The sequence below is a fragment of the Anas platyrhynchos genome, chromosome 1, assembly GCF_047663525.1.
Source record: "Anas platyrhynchos isolate ZD024472 breed Pekin duck chromosome 1, IASCAAS_PekinDuck_T2T, whole genome shotgun sequence".
In the NCBI taxonomy this organism is placed as follows: Eukaryota; Metazoa; Chordata; class Aves; order Anseriformes; family Anatidae; genus Anas; species Anas platyrhynchos.
This window is the reverse complement of record NC_092587.1, coordinates 77121343-77138065: the sequence shown is the minus strand read 5'-3', so window position 1 is coordinate 77138065 and position 16723 is coordinate 77121343. Positions and strand designations below refer to the sequence as shown.

Genomic DNA, 16723 nt, shown 5'->3' with positions numbered 1-16723 from the left:
GTCTAAATCAAGGTGTTAAATGTTGTTGGCTCTTGGACCCTTGCTGAAACTGGTTCCTGAAGAAAGTAAGTTTGGTTCTGAACTGTGTTGCTGTTACAAGAAAAACAAAGCAAAACAAACCAAAACTTTGAAGCTGCAGCATGCTTATTGAAATGTTACAGTTAGACACTAGGGATCTGGCCAAGAGAGAGACTACCTGCACCATTCAGGCTGGGCCAGCTGCAGACAGCTGTGTGGCAAAATGATTTTTCTGGGCTGATGGGCAGAACTATTCAGGAAGGAAATGAGGGCTATATTGAACTGCATGTCTAAGATTCCCACACTGAAGCTTCTTCCTTGCTCTTTTTCAATCTCTATAAGCTTTTATATTTACTTTTAGGCATGAGTTGCCAGGTTCCTGGTCAGATCTGGGCTTTCCTTCTTTCTTTATAGAGGAAGAACTGTGGAGTCCATGTAGAAAGCCCTGCCAAGCTCGTTACTTGAAAAGTTATGTTCAGTGGGAGCGAGGGACATGCTCTGTGTGTATTTGCTGGAGGGACAATATATTTCAGATCATCGAAACTGAGGGCTCCTTTTCTCTGTCATCATTTTGTTGGGGGTGAACAAGACAATATGTGATTCTACTCTCTGTGGCTTAATTTCAGTCAGAGATAGGTCTTCAGGGCAGTAATATCCTTCTTCCTCAGCTGACATACCCTCAGGACCTCTGTACTGAGGTGTGGGCAGTGCACTGAATGTGTGCAATGTGTCCTATCCTGCCTCCGCACCCCCCACCCAAGTGCTGTTCCTTTTAAGAGACTGCATGATGCTTAAGCACAGCAGTGTATGGCTTCTGCTGTCAGAGAAGACCCCCCTCAAAACAAGGAGCTGCCTCTGCAGCCAGGGTGCTTCCTTGGGGCAGCAGCCACAAAAGCTGCTTTCTGAGAGAGCGTCCTTATTAGCCCTAGTGAAGGCATTTTGTCAGATTTAAAAATAAGGAGAAAAAAAAAAAAAAAAGAAACTGGGAAAGAAAAGAGAAAGAGGGAAGAAACAGCCAAAAAGGAGAAAAGATCAGGAATAGTTGGGATTATCTCTGTGCTGTCTCTCAGGTCCAGTGACAACACAACTACAATGGGTAGCTTTCAGGACTGCATATGGTCTTCCTTCCGAGGGAGTTGATTAAGCGACTCCGGATGAAATTGAAATCCTGTGATTTGACCTTTGTCTGGCCTGGGAGGGCTGCAATTCGCATAACAATTTCCTTTTGTTCTTTGTTTGGAGTTATTAATCCAACATGAGCCTCGAATTAATCAGGGGTAGTGCGTTGTTACATTTCTAATTCACAGCTCCACTGCTTGTGTCTTTTTTAATTAAGGCCGAATGATAGCAGGCCTTAGCCCCTGATTGCAACACTTACTAACCACACATTGAGGGATGAAGAGGCTAAATAGGCAGAATGAGATTACTTCAAGGTTTCACTTAATTGTTTTCTTCCTTTAAGTAAAGCACATTGAATGAACATTGTTAATGCCAGGCTGGGAGTTTTTCTTTTATATGTGTGTTATGTGCATATGTGTATGTGTGCATGCTGGGGTGGGGGAGGTTGTGACGGGTGAAGCGAGGACTCAGAGCTCTAATGGCTTAAGGGTTTGTAAAATTGAAGCCTTCGGTTATTGATTTAAACCATTCCTCCCACCTCCCCCAAGGGGCGGGGGGGGGGGGGGGGGGGGGGAGGGAATGACGACAGTAAAGGAAGAAGGCAGAGTAGAAGAGCATTAAACTTCAGTTCACCGCGTGGATTTGCTCGTATCCTGCTTGAACGCATTTGTTTACATAGTTTTTCTTGCTGTTTCCTAGTGGTTCAAAGGTAGAAAATGCAGGAAAATTGAAGGCTATCAGAGATGCTAAAAAGAATTCCTAGGAGATGCAAAGCTCTTCAAAGCCAGTAAACAGTAATAATGATAATAAAATAAAGGCAAGTTAGTTGTATCACACGCCAGATTTTGCTCATACTGAAGGATGTTTGAGTCATGTTTCAAAAGCTGTTTGCAAATTTTTATTGTTGGAGCAGTTCAGGGCCACAAAGGCGCAGGTGCTATTGCAGGGGAATAGTGTAGATGATCTCAGTTAGATTCATACTGTATAACTCAGCCTGTGCCAGCCACTCAGGATGCTGGAAAAGAAAATGCAGTGAATGCCCAGCCTTGCAATGTTTATTTGCACAAATAATTCCCTTCAAAAATAAAAAAATTTAAAAAAAAGATGGAGAGGGAGAAAGGGGGAGGAGGAGGGTGGCAGAAGGAAGGGACTGGATTTTTATGGTAGGATCAGACCCAGTGTTTTGTCTTTCTGAGTTGCAGTACATTGAATATGATTGTTATGGAGAAAGGTTAATATTTAAGGTCCCAGACCTCCAGTTGCTGAATATACAGAAATCCCATTGAATTCAAGTTGTGTCATGTGCCTGCAGTATCAGATAGAGCTCTGTAATTGTGGGAAACTAACTCTTTCTGAGTTGTTTCATCCACCCAGAGAGCTGGAGGGATGGGGCAAGTGTTTTCATGGAAGAGTTAATGTTTCTGTGTAGAATGGCAAGCCAACGTTAATCATACCAGACTGCACAGATACAGAGAACTGTTCTGACTCTAGCATGGAATATACAGAGCAGCAACACTCTTCTTGCTTGCCTGAATCCTCAGTGCACTCTGCCTGATCCATGCAGGATTATCTAAGAATGCAATGCTAAAGCCTCTAGATAGATCAGGCAAAAGTTACGGCATAAGCTCAAGAGGAAAATACTGCAGGTAAAATGTGTTTTTTTGAGATGAGCCTGAAAAGAACAGGCTATATGTATTCAGAATTCCATAGAAATGTATATAATATCTGGAAACAAAAACAAACAAACACACAAATCTTTAGGTCTGGCTTGCAGTTGTTGTGGAGAAGCACCAATGACCAATGATTTCTTTCCATGCTCAGTCATGTCAACACAGGATTCACAATGAATTAGGTTCACAGTTTCAAAGCCATTTTCTTGACTTTACTACTCTTTTCTTAGGTACTGCCCAATCTTCTGGTAGGTTGCCAGGTCCTGTGCAGGGGGAGGTCAGTGGCGTAAGAAAATGCGCTATGTTTCTTGGAGTAGGGCTTCCTTACTTGCAATTCAAGTACATTTCACATAGTTTTGTTTTTCAGAACCAGTTCTGATGCTATTACAATGAAAAACATCTAATTCTGCAAGTACTGCTATTGAATCACACTTTGAATAGCGAGAATACTATTAAGTATGAGTAAGCACAACTGAATCTGACCAATAATCACTTATTTTTGTTTATTTCCATGTAAAGATTGAATGTTTCCAATTTGTCCCACTTGTTCTCTTTTTTTTTTCCTAGAAACCTCTGCAGACCAAAGCAGGTTTGTTTAGCAGACTCAATTCCCCAACTGAAGTCTACTTTGAGGGCCGTTCTGTATCTTAAATCTGCATGCTTTTTTGTTTGTTTGTTTGTTTTATTATTGTTTTGGAGGTTCATTGTTGTTGATTTAAAGCTGTCATATTACATGTCTTGAGGCTCTCAGGATGAATGGGTACCCCTACGTGTTTCTTGGATTTTTCAAGTAATATCTTAAAAGCCAGTGTCTTGTTTGCTTTGCTACCTGTTTAAAACCGTCATGACACTGGTCCCTAGAATGGGCGTATCTGGGATTGATTCTAAAATCTGCTTCTTTTCCTTCTTGTAGAGTGTTCATCATGAAGGCATTCAGCACCTCTCCTCAAACTCATACCACTTAAGCACTCTGAGATCCTTAAAAACAAAATAAATTGTATAAACATGATAGTTTGGTGGTAATAGGTTGGTGATAGGTTTCGTTGTGGCATTCCCTGGCAGGGCAGTGCCACCAGCATTGGAGCCCAGCAGGGCAGGGGGAAAGGCAGCAGGGAAAAGGGGAGAGAGCAGCACCACGCTCATGGCAGTGCCAGCTCCAAGTGAGACTGAGACTTTGTGGAATAATATTTATTTATTTATCTATCTATCTATTTATTTATTTATTTATTAAAGGGAAATGTATGCCCTGCTAGTTCTGCTGAGGCGGCGGCCTCTTGCAGGGTGTGTGGGAGGCTGGGGACTCTTGGGCCTTCCTTTTTGGGGGTTGTCGGGGCCTGCTGTGCGAGTGGTCCCTGCCCCAGTGAGGGTCCTGCTGCCACCGCCTGCTCTGTCTCCTCCAGCGTCTCCTCTCGCCCCCTCGTGTCCTGGCAGAGGGTCCTGCTGCCTCCACTGCCGCTGCCTGTCCTGGCTCCTCACGGGTCTCCTCTTGGCCCCCCAGGATGGGTGCAGCAAGGGGCTGGCTGTGTCCCTCACGAAGGATGGCTCGTGATGTGCTGGGGAGCTCCTCTGTGCTGGGACCTATAGTGTAGTAGGAGGGTCCCGGGCTGGAGTTGAGACTCACCCGTGAGGAGGTGGCGGTGCTGGGGGTGGCCGCGTGTCTGTCCTCCTGCCCCCTGGCAGTGTAGGCATCGTGGAGGCCCAGCCGCCTCCAGGTCTGCTCGCTGCACAACGGTGTTGATGATGCCGTGGACGAGCATCGCTGTTCTGTCCGCGAGGCCAGGCTGCAGATGCAGGAACAGGGCTTCGCTGTCCAGCCCCAAGAGGCACAGGGCTGCCAGGATGAAGTTTTTGGCTAGCATTGCCTGCCACCACACCGTCCCAAAGACGACTGCCAGCTCTTGGCGTAGCCAGGGCAGCAGGGGGTCAAGGATCTCCTGGTGCTCCTGGAAAAGGGCTACCCAGACCTCGGGTGGCAGAGCAGGCATCAGTGGAGCGCTGAACTCTGTGTCCACAGCCCCCTGCTCATCTGGCACCGGCATAGCGGGTGGATGGGGTGCCTCAGGGCTGTGGAAGATGTGGCTGGCGAGGGGTCCGGGAGTGGTGCCTGCCTGGAAGCGGTGTCTGCCTGCCCTGTGTCCTCGGGGCACACCTCACCTCTGCTGCAGCGAGCACACCTCGTGGGGCCCCGACTGCCTCATGTGGGCAGGGCCGGGGAAACACTGGGTGGTGGCTGCTGGGATGGGTGCTGAGAGATGCTCCCAGCAGTCCCAAAAGCACAAGCCAGCACCCAAACCGACTGGTCACTTGGTTTCCAAGCCTTGTGTACCCACGCAGTGGGAGTCTAGGCACAAGACAGGCTGGGCTGGGCCAGGTGCCCATATATAAGCCATGAGGGCCATGCGACACAGTCCGTCACTCGGTCACATCACAGCCGGTTGCTCAGTGATGTTACTGTGGTCCGTCCACCCCTGCAGCAGTCCAGCCGGCACCAGCAGTGAGGCATCCTCCTGTGCACCTGGGGCTACCGCAATGCCACTTCCACCCTCTCCCCTCTCCTTTTGTCTTCTGCTGGGTACCGGCATTTCCTGGCAGGCTACGAGGCCTGGGCCATGTCTACCCAGAACCCTGTCGGGTGCCCTTGTATCTCCCCTTGTCCTGTCCAAAATACCAGGCGAACTTGTTTGAAAGCACTTTCCAGAGTTTCAGAGAACTCCAGACATTTCTTGCCCATTTTTTTTTCATTTAATCATTCCTGCAAGATCCACAGATCTTTAATATGCTGCACCTTTTCCTTTTCTTTCTATCCTCCTTTTATACTATTCATTTGACACTAATGCATAGGTCTGTATTTTCCCCTGATTAAATTAACTCTACCTGGTCTTGAGCTTATGTGTCCTCTGATTCTGCATCAGCAAACTAAATTTTTCTCTAGCGAGTTATGTGGAAACAGTGTTCAGCACTATCCGAGTTTTCATCACCTTGCTTCCAGAATGCTTGGTCAGTCCTTCCCTCATTCCTCTTCTGCAAGCAAGCATCACCCTGGTCCTTTTTGGAATCTGTTTTATTGGCAGTTTAGAAATCTCTTTCTTCCTGGCTTGGGGAGTTTTCACTTGGAATCACTCTTTCCATACTTTTTTAGCCACTGAACCTCAAGGCAGGACCCACTGTAATAAAGCCCCTGTCACAATGACTCCAGGATTGAGACTGCCTGAGGAACATCAGATATGTTCATGGGACTCTATTCAATGCTTTCCAGGTTCCTCTGGGATCTGGTACGTGTAGTAACTAAGCCACTCTACATCATATTTGAAAAATCATCACAGGCAGGCAAAATCTCCAATGACAAAAGAAAACGGAATATCATACTCATTTTAAAAAGTATCCCAGGAGCTACCAACCAATCTGCATCATCTCAGTGCCTGGTATTATCATAGAAATGATCCTCTCAGAAGTTCTGTTGTAAAATAAGGAAGATGGGGATGTGATTTGAGGCAGCCAATGTGGCTTTACCAAGGGCAAATTGTTCTTGACTAACCTGGTGGCCATGTATAACAGAGTGAATGCATCAGTGAATGAGGGAAAACAAACTGATGTCATCTATCTGGTCTTTGTAAAGCCTTTGATATGGTCTCCCATAACACTCTTGCCTCTTAATTGGAGACATATGGTTCTGATAGATAAACAACTAGATGGATATGGAATTGGGTGGATGGTTGCATCCAAAGCTAGCCAACAGCTCAGTGTCTAAATGGAAACCATTAATGAGTATTTTCTCTCAAGGGTCCTTGGTGGGACCACTACTGTTTAGTAACTTCATTAATGACATGGATTGTGGCATTGAGTGCACCCTCAGCAAGTCTGTAAATAACACCAAGCTGTGTGGTGTAGTTGATACAGTACAGGGAAGGGATGACATCCACTGGGATCTTGACAAGCTTGAGCAGTGGGCCCGTGTGAACCTCATAAATTTCAACAAAGTCCTGCACCTGAATCAGGGTAATCCCCAGTACCAATACAGATTGGGTGACGGACTGATAGAGAGCTGCCCTACAGATAAGCACTTGGGGGTAGTGGTGGTGGATGAAAAATTGGATAGGAGCTAGCAACATGCACTTTGCAGCCCAGAAAACCAGTTGTGTCCTGGGCTGTATAAAAACAAGTGTGGCCATCAGGTTGAGGCAGGTGGTTCTTCCCCTTTGCTTTGCTCTCATTAAGCTGCACCTGGAGCACAGAATCTGGTTCTGGGGACCCCAGCACAAGAAAGACATGGAGCTGTTAGAGCAGGTCCAGAGGAGGCCCATGAAAATGATCAGAGGGCTGAAGCACCTCTTCTGTGAAGAAAGGCAGAGAGAGAGAGATGTGGGATCGTTTAGCCTAGAGAAGAGAAGACTGTGGAGACTGTATGATGGTCCTTCTATATATAAAGAGGACTTAAAAGCAAGATGGAGAAATAATTTTTACCAAGGCCTGCAGTGACAGAACAAGGGGCAATCTTTTTCAATTGAAAGAGGTTATATTTAGGTTGGCTGTGAGAAATTGTTCACATTGAGTGTGGTGAGATGCTGGAAGAGGTTACCCAGAGAAGTTGTAGATGCCCCATCATTGGAAGTGTTCAAAGTCAAGTTGGCTGGTGCTCTGGGCAACCTGGCCTAGTGAAAGATAACCCTGTCCATGGCAGAGGGGTTGGAACTAGATTATATTTTAAGGTCCATTCCACCCCAAACCATTCTGTGATTGATTCTATGATAGCAGTGTTAAAATGCTTCCTTGTGTGGTTAACCCTGTTTGTAAACCGTTTTGCAGGACCTTGCAATACAGCTAGAATTAGTTATTCTGTGAATAGTTTTCAGAGGTTGGTTCAGTAGTTTGCCCTCTCTATTATATGGCATTTCTGATTCCTTTTAACTGCTCTGTGAGAGAAGTTAGGCTTCTTGACATATTCATGGACCAAAGGACTGGGGTGATATCACAAAGCACATGATAATGCTTTTTTTGTCCATGCCTGAAGTGGCTTTGGTCTGCAGTAGTTTAAGGGACGAACAGTACTTCTTGAATATGTACAGTTGAAACAGTCAACCGTGACTAGTCCACAAATAACTAAGGAATGACTTCCATTGCTGTTGCTGCTGTTATTCCTGACTGCTTTAGGCAATCTGTTGCTATTTAGAAAACATTTCTGTTGAGATCAAAACTGTCAATGGACCCTCTCCTCTCCTCTCCTCTCCTCTCCTCTCCTCTCCTCTCCTCTCCTCTCCTCTCCTCTCCTCTCCTCTCCTCTCCTCTCCTCTCCTCTCCTCTCCTCTCCTCTCCTCTCCTCTCCTCTCCTCTCCTCTCCTCTCCTCTCCTCTCCTCTCCTCTCCTCTCCTCTCCTCTCCTCTCCTCTCCTCTCCTCTCCTCTCCTCTCCTCTCCTCTCCTCTCCTCTCCTCTCCTCTCCTCTCCTCTCCTCTCCTCTCCTCTCCTCTCCTCTCCTCTCCTCTCCTCTCCTCTCCTCTCCTCTCCTCTCCATTCAGCTCCTGATTGCCGAGGGATGTGCTCTACAAGTTGCCCATGTGCAGCCCAACGTCAAATTCCAGCCATGGCACGCTGGCCATGCTGCCCCTCCACAACGTGTGGAGGTGCTGACGCTCCCTCTCACACATGCAGCCGGTGCCAGGTTGGCCCTGGCCTGCTGTGGTTGTCTGCTCTCCCCTTTTGGACATAAGGTAGAGATTACTCTTAATGGTTCTTTGAGTTCCTTGGCGCTCCTCCCTCCGTGCTGTCTCCCCGCAATCCCCCTTCCCGCGCCCTCCCTCTCCCCCCGTGAATGGGAGCCTTTGATGTCGCACAAGAGAAGACTGTTGGCTAACAGTCTGGAGGCTGCTGCGCTTGAGCTAACCACCACATGAAAACAAATGCGATCCATCATATTTCATTAACTAGCTGCCCCCTGTTCGGGTGCCCTTTTTTGATGTCAGAGCGCATCCTGACAGAAATCAGGAAGATATGTGTGATTAAGACCAGTAATAATACGTACTGCATTGTATTGTAAATTACCTTTCTGGGCCCCGGTACTTTATCAGCCCCACTGGCCTTGGCTTGGGTACATTTTTGACTACTCTGTATATACAGTGTATTAGCGCAATGGAGATCATTATGTGGCCTGTATTTGAGTCATTTTTATTTAAGATGCCAAACAATAAGCTGTTGATTGGGGGAACAAGAGGCGAACAATAATGTTCTGTGTCACATAATACACCACCATTTTCCAGCTTTGCTTTAGAAGGGCCCTCTTTATTGTTTTTGTATAAAAATGGTTCTTAGGAGGAGGAATATTTTGCTGAGGTATGTCATTATTTTGCAAATTTCTATTATCTCATCATGTTGTCTTCATTGTAAATTGCAGCTAATTAGGAACCTAGTTAGAGCCCCAGCTTTGAGGCTGGCTTTTTTGTGAAAAGAGCCCACCGATTACCGCACTACAAGAGAGGAAGGGAGAGAAAAAGGAGATTAATCTGGTTACCTAGGCGACACTCGCTTCCATCTGCGAGGAACAATACATTTTTGTTTCCTTGGCTCAGTTCAGATCTGTTTTGTTTAGGGGGAGAAAAGAGAGAGAGAGAGGGAGAGGGAGAGAAGGGAGAGAGGGAGAGGGAGAGGACGCAGCCCCACAACAATGCTGGACTCTGTCTGGCCCCAGCTTACCGGCTGCGGCTCCTCGGCAAGTTCGGGGTCTCGGGGGAGTGGGAAGATGAAAGAGATAAGCTCCAAAGTTGTCAAAGGTCGTAACCTTGCCACACAAAGCCAGCAGTTTTACTTCTAAATCCCCTTCTCCCGAAAAGCACTTAATGAAATAATATACTGTGCTTCTCAACACCCCGTAGTCTTTATTAAGCAGCAAGGCCCCCGAGATTGTGAATTTAAGGAGTCGTTTAAAACTTCTGACTAAACAGCGGTGACTTGGAGCGTCTACACTGGATGTGCTGCTTTTTCCTGAGCAGGCGAGACAACTTTTCTTCCACCGTCTCTTGTTAGTGGTATTGCGGCTTCCCTGACACGTTTTATAACTGCGTTCACACAAAAGGCAGAGGTCTACGAAGGCAGGGCAGCCTGATTTTTTTTTTTATTATTATTATTTCTTTTTGGTTACCTTCACAAAGTCACAGTTCAACAGATGAGGCAACCTGTATCTTTCCTGTTGTGTATCCAACTATTAAATCTTTGCATGGCTTTTGCTCAGGATAGACAATGTAGCTGCATTACTTGCTTCTTATTATGTAGTAGCTTGCCAGGAGAAGGACGGAGGTAATAACCAGAGCTGATAGAGTCTGGCTAAAAGCTCAGAAATGCTCATGAGCTCTTGAACTGAATTGGCTAAATCCACAGCCTTTTGATAAGCATAATGCTTTCTCCAGGTGTTATGTCATCACGTATAATGTTTTGCTATCTGGTAGTGTTATGGGTGATGACATAAAGTCACAAAAATATCGAAGTTACCAATTTTAGCTTATCTGAGCTTTCCAAACCTGGACTGTGATGATCAAATCAGAACAAGTATCAGGTTAACAACCTTAAACCTACTATTCTACATTGTTCTGAAGTACTGTTCTTGTATTTTCTTCCTCTAAAGAAGCATCTAAGAGCTTCTTCACTGATGCTATGTTGCTTCTTCTGACTCGAAATGACAGTCATTGTGTTTAAAAATTTGAAATATTCAGGTGGAAGGAATGAATGCCGTGTGTGGGGGGCATGAGGAGTCTTGGAATTGAAGCCATTTGATTTTCCAGCTCTGCCATGTGCTTTCTACGGGATCCTAGCCAATTCATTTGGCCTATTTCTGCCTCAGATCTTGACCTGTAAGGTGGACAAAGATATATTTTTCTACCATGGAGAATAGCATGAGGCTTAATGAATTAAGAATTTAACGAGAGTTTAAGATCCTTGGACACAGGGCCCTGTATCAATGCAGAACATTTAATCCTTACCAATTCTGTTTCAATAAATGGTTTGTTGGATACACCTGAACAGTTCTTCTGAGAAGAACTGTGAAGTGAAAAATTAAATCAATCATACATGACTTTGTTAATTGAAGAGACTTGCTGATATGTTTTGCAGACATTTGGATGGAGCAGTTGTCACCTCACAGACAATTAGCCCAGGTTTAGCTATCGTTTCACAAACTCTGTAGAGAATGTCCTCAGTAGTTTTGCAACATGTTAATATGAGGTGAGGGAGGAAAGATGCTTATATGTAAACTGTCTGCAAAAAAGAGAAGCGAAACTACTCTTCACCACAAAATTATTACTGCTGAGGGAAATGAAGTAGCATGTATAGACTGTTAGCAGTATAAAAAATAAGTTATATTTCACAAGTTAATATAAATATTTTTTCTATATTTTAGTAGCAATATTCTTTCTGAGGGAATCATTAAAAACTGTCCAGAATTACAGGAGGAAAACAGTTCTTCAGCCATTATTAGACTCCACATAACAAGTTAGAGAGATATGTTAACTTTGAACTACATTGTAATGTGGAGGGAATCTAGTGTTACCCTTCCTATTCTTAGAGAAGGGGCGGGGACATGCATTTTATAGCTTTTGGTAGCCTAGACTATTTTTACATCTTGTGGAAACGGTAGACAGTGATGGAGTGTGGGCAAAGACCATAACTTGTTAATCAGACATCATAAAGTGAAAAAAATGAAGACAAGTTACTCCTACTGGGAAGTGCTGCCTATGCATTTAGTCAAACAGCATTAGATAGGAACTATCAAGGAAAAGGAAAAATAAAGAAGGTGCAATGTCACTTTAAGAGACTGCTAGGGAGAAACAAAGATACACTTCATTCTGATAAGATCAATCAATCAAGAATAAAACATAAAGGTTTTTAGGAAAGATTTCCAGGGCAGACCATGTATGAAAAGCTTTGCTGAGTCCTGAAGCCACAAAGATGGAAAGATTGTCCTGGGGAATCCTTAAAGTTCCCATTAATATCTGGGTCTGCTTCAGCCCCAATATAAAAAATAAAGCATTTATTGGGAATTCTATGCCACTGTCATAATGACAAGGAATTCTGTTTCTGTGTAGAGTAAGGGCTTAGATCTGTTTCGTTTTCTTGAAATGGAGGACATCTGTTATTCTGAGGAAGGGAATTGCAGAAGACTGTTTCCTCTCATGTCCTGGCACCGTTAGTAAAGTCTGCATTATTATAAACTTATCTAGATAGACCCGGTTTGCAGTTGAGACTTCTTAGTACCCCAACCAGCTGGTGTTTTTGAGATGGTGAACGTGAGATACTCTGCGCTGCAGCCTGCAATCTCACAAGCTGTAGCACCAGCAGAGTCCTCTCAAAAAAAGAAAACATGCTGCCACCTAACATAGACCTGGAACATGGGGCAGGGACAGTTTTACAGAAACAAGTGTCATAAACATTACTCCTGGTGACTGGTGCTTCCCAGAAAACTCTTCTGTCTTGATTGCTACTTGATATAACGTCTGCTTGGATGTGTCAAATCTAAGAAAACAAAACTCAGAGGGGAGTATTGCTGCAGCCTCATGCAACTTCGGTGTTGAATTTTGGAGCAACCCAGAGTGTTGTCTTGAGCTGTTACTCTGAAGGTTTCTCAGAGACTTCATCTTCAGGCCAGTTCCTTATCATAGCTAGTTTAAGAGGTTTAGCTCTTAAATTCCATATATTTTGAAACTTTTTTTTTTTTTTTCCCTGTGTTGTGTAATGGTTTCCCTGTGTTTCCAGTCCATTACTGTCAGTTCTTTTTGGGAATGTCAGATTGCATAAAAGTTGATGTAAACATTCAGCAGAGCTTGAAGCAGCCCCTGAATGAATTCTGTCTTGGCAAACCTATTCCCTTACCACAACAATTTCTGAATGAACATTGCAAGGACCAAGATCTGTGTTATTTCTGTGCTATTCTATAGTAAAGAATTGGTAATTATTTTTCGTATAGGAAGTTGAGAAGATACAAAGGACTCAGAGGGACAGGACACAATAGTTTCTTGGTCTAGCACTTCTTCAGACAAATTTACCTTCTCTTTGAAGTTAATGAGAAGTTTCCCTGGGAGAATAGGATGTGTTGCAAATGTGTGATCAGTCTGACACTTAAGTAACCCCACAACTAGACACATGCAATGGACACTTTTGCTTTCAACATTTAGGAACTCTGGAAAGTATCTCTGAAATTCTTCTGGTCCAACCCTTTACTCAAAGCACGGACAACTCTGAAATTAGTTCCGGTTTTTCATGATCTTATGCTGGGTCAATGGTGTACCACCTTTACTGTCAAGAATTCTTTTCCATATATCCGATTGCAATTTCCCTTGTGATTAGTTCTGATTAACGATATAGACTGATTCTGAAAAGGTTTCAGCACACCATATCTGTATCCCCCAAGATGGCAAAATTATTGGTGCGCGTTGGCTATCAGAGAGTGTGGTGCTGATGAGTAACCTCTCTGTGTTTCCCTTTGTGTATCTCTCAGCAATGCAACTATTGTTCTCTGACAACAGGGAAGAAAAGGAGGAAAAGAGGGAGAGAGAATCCTATTGCTTAGGTAGCAAATACAGTATGAGATCAATGTGCTAAATATACACACACATCCCTTTTTAGGGCACACCACATCAGTGGCTTGACTGGGGGTAACTGAAAAGAGGATGAAGGAAACAATTGCTAATTCCTTTCACTTCTTCCTTACTTCGTTTTTATCCATAGTTTATCCAGTGCCAAAATGAGAGGACTTCTTTTGTATGTCATTTACATCTGTGAACAGAGAGCTATGTTTAGGTTCTCGTGACTGAATAAATTTCCTGCAGATAAGAGCTTTCTTTAAGACAAGCCCTATCATGTGGGCACTCTGTAAGGCTATTTCTCCATTTTCCATCAACCCCTTTGTACTCCTTCAAAAGCGGAAAGACCAGTAGAAGCAGATATTGAGGAAATATCTTTGGTGTAAGGGGTTTCCCAGGTTAATACAGAACCAGCAGAATAATTGTGCTTTCCTCTGCAAATGACATTGTTCTTGATTAGCCCTTGAGAGAAGCTGACAGATACACCCTCTCTTTCTGCATGAAACATATGTTAGAGACCTTTGAAGAGGAACTCAATACAGTGCACAGAGATTTGTTATCTAGTAGGTATTTCATGGTGCTCTGTTAAAGTCCTGTCCCACAGTGGTTCTCCTTGAGCAGGTTTATGGAGCCATCCTTTAGTTGCAAATCATATTTTTTCTGTCTTAGGTTATTGAACCTGCTAAAGTTCATGTACAGTGAATAATTCAGTTAGCAGGAAAAAAAAATCATATTTCTGTTAATTGTTGTTTGTTGCATACACTTTTTTAGAGATGTTAATCTCCTGATACTGCTAATATTTAGTTTTGTGCTTGGCTGTATGTAGGTCAATAGTCTGCAGGTCTGGGGCGCCAATTGATGTCATTATTAATGAAAAGACCAGTATAAAGAACAAAAGGGGATTGCAAAAGTAGGAAAAAAAAAAAAACAAACAATATAAAACACAGGCATTTAAGGTGTATGCAACATTTACCAGGCACTCAATTTGAAACATTTTATGTATGTATTTATTTTTAATTGAGCAGTTGAAAAATGTCAAGTTGATTGGCTTCCTTTCAGAAGATCGCTTGGTGGTATTTTCTTTACTAGTGCCCCCTGTGGACCTGCACACATCGATTATTCTTTCTTCAAGCTTTCAGTCTGGAACTTTTCATCACATTGATGATCAGTAATTAAAAAAAATAAATTAAGAGAAATGGAAGGATTGATGGTCTTCCACACTTTGAAAACTGACACTGTAAATCAGATTGAAACAGAAAAAGACAAGGAAATTAAGATTTCTCAAGACTTTTTCTTCCTCAACTGTGCTTGCATATGGTGTTAAAAAATTCCCTAAACTAGACTGATTGCATACATTGGATGACTGAAGGCTTTGATAATTTAGCGTAAAAATCAAGTACACTATACACTATTCTCCATACTTGCTCAACTCTTTCTGTTATCTCATGTATATTCTGGCCTTTAAGGACAGTCTTTCTTTAGACAGTGCTTTGTAGTATGTAAATGTTTCAGCAGCTAGATGAAGTCTTTGGCCAGCAAGTCAATAAAACTTGCTGTGAATCTGCACATTTTCTATTGCATTCAACTTTTATGCTTCCAGAGTGAAGATGATTAAGTTTTAAAAAGTTTGGAGAACTTGACTTTAAGCATTGTTGACAGTTTCAGGAATCATTGGGCAGCCTGACATAATGTTATTCATGATGAGAGAGCTGTCAGCATAGATCAGGAGTGGTACCAGAGAGAAATGTAAGGCGATATTTTAGGTTTAGTATGTGGGGATTTAGCTGCACGACTTCTATTAATAACAGGAGTTTTGCAGTTAAATCCCCAAGCATCATCCTGAAAAAAATGCCCTGTAGTGCCACTTGAATGAAAATTTTTGTTGGCTGTTGTTTGGACATTGAAGATCATCGTGTCTGAGCAGTGGCTCTGGTTGTTTCCTTCAGGTGCTGCTGAAGAGTAGGGGACTGCTGTAGTGGATGGATAGAGACAAACCACATGACCAATTTGTGATCTCTGTCTCTTTTTGTGCTTTTAAGCAGCAATAGACACATCTGTCTTCCAACAAAAGTGCCATCTTTGGGCAGATTTGGTCTATCAGTGTTTATATACATTATGACTGATCCATCAGGATTATGTAGCTGCATGGCAATGCCTATAGTCATGTTTGTCAGAATTTCTGAGTGAGTTTGTTTGGACCTTTCTTTCCCTGAGTTACATTCTTGCTGAGTTTCCAGCATACTGAATAGTACCTATGATGACTCCAGATGATGCAAATGAAATTAGTAACTGGCCCGGAACAGTAAACATGAGCAAAGGGATGTGGTCTTCTCTGCAATACTCTCTTTCTCTCTCCCTCTCCCCTCCCCTCAAACTGACCAAGATGATGCAAGTCTTAGGGTATCAAGTGAAGGAATAGGCAGTTGGCATGAGGAATACCCAGCTTGTGAAGGCAGCTTGTTCTGTCATTTGTGGTTCTGCCCTTAGCATTCAGGTAATGAGTGGAAGGCTGCTGGGGATGACTGAAAAGCCGCAGATGAGAGGGTGATCCATAGACTAAAACCTTTGAAGTTGCTTTTAATTTAGTTTATTTCTATTGCTGTATAGAGTCTATGGAAATGGAGGGACTTGGGGAGTTTTCCTCTCTCACAACAGCACAGAAGAAGCAAAATAAACCAAACCAAAACAGTTCAAAAATAATCTGTAATTGGCACTGTCAATCTGAGTTAATATATTTCCATGAAAGAAACAACCATGCCATAAAAATACCATCAGAAAGCTCACTTGTTTCGCTGTACAATGGCCTGGTGAATAGAGCCGTAGCTGACTACAAACCCAGACCAACAGGTTATGTCTCACATTGAGGTAAAGGTCCTTAACTCTCATTGTCTTTAGAAACTGTTCACTTTGTTTGTTTGTTTGTTTGTTTGTTTGTTTGTTTTTAGGGCAAAAACTATATTTCTGTATTTGTAAAATGTTCATTGTATTTTAAATGCTAACTTGACATAAGTAGTAATAATAACAACTTCAATTCAGGATTCATCTGTACATCTTTCTTGTCTAAATGATTCCATAGCTGTTTTTCCCTTTCCTCACATTTTCTTGCTCATTAAACTTTGATGTAATTCTACAGGGAAAAAAGGAGAGGAAACACAATGTATTAATCCATCAAAAGCAGTGCTGAAAATGTTTGCATGCTTCTGCTGAAAGGTCTCCCACCTCAATTTTAAGCCACAGCCTCAATCCACTCTTGTTTCTGTTTACCTTTAAAGTATTTTCAGTCATTGTATACTTATAAAATAATTAACATACTTCAAAAACCACTATTTTTATAAAGCCAAGATTTCTGTGGTATGAAT

General features: G+C 43.1%; 1 protein-coding gene across 9 annotated transcripts in view; it reads left to right on the top strand.

Annotated features, from left to right (window-relative positions):
- SOX5 (SRY-box transcription factor 5) overlaps window positions 1–16723 on the top strand; it is a 645179-nt gene that overhangs the window by 303483 nt on the left and 324973 nt on the right. The gene's annotated exons all lie outside the window — the stretch shown is intronic.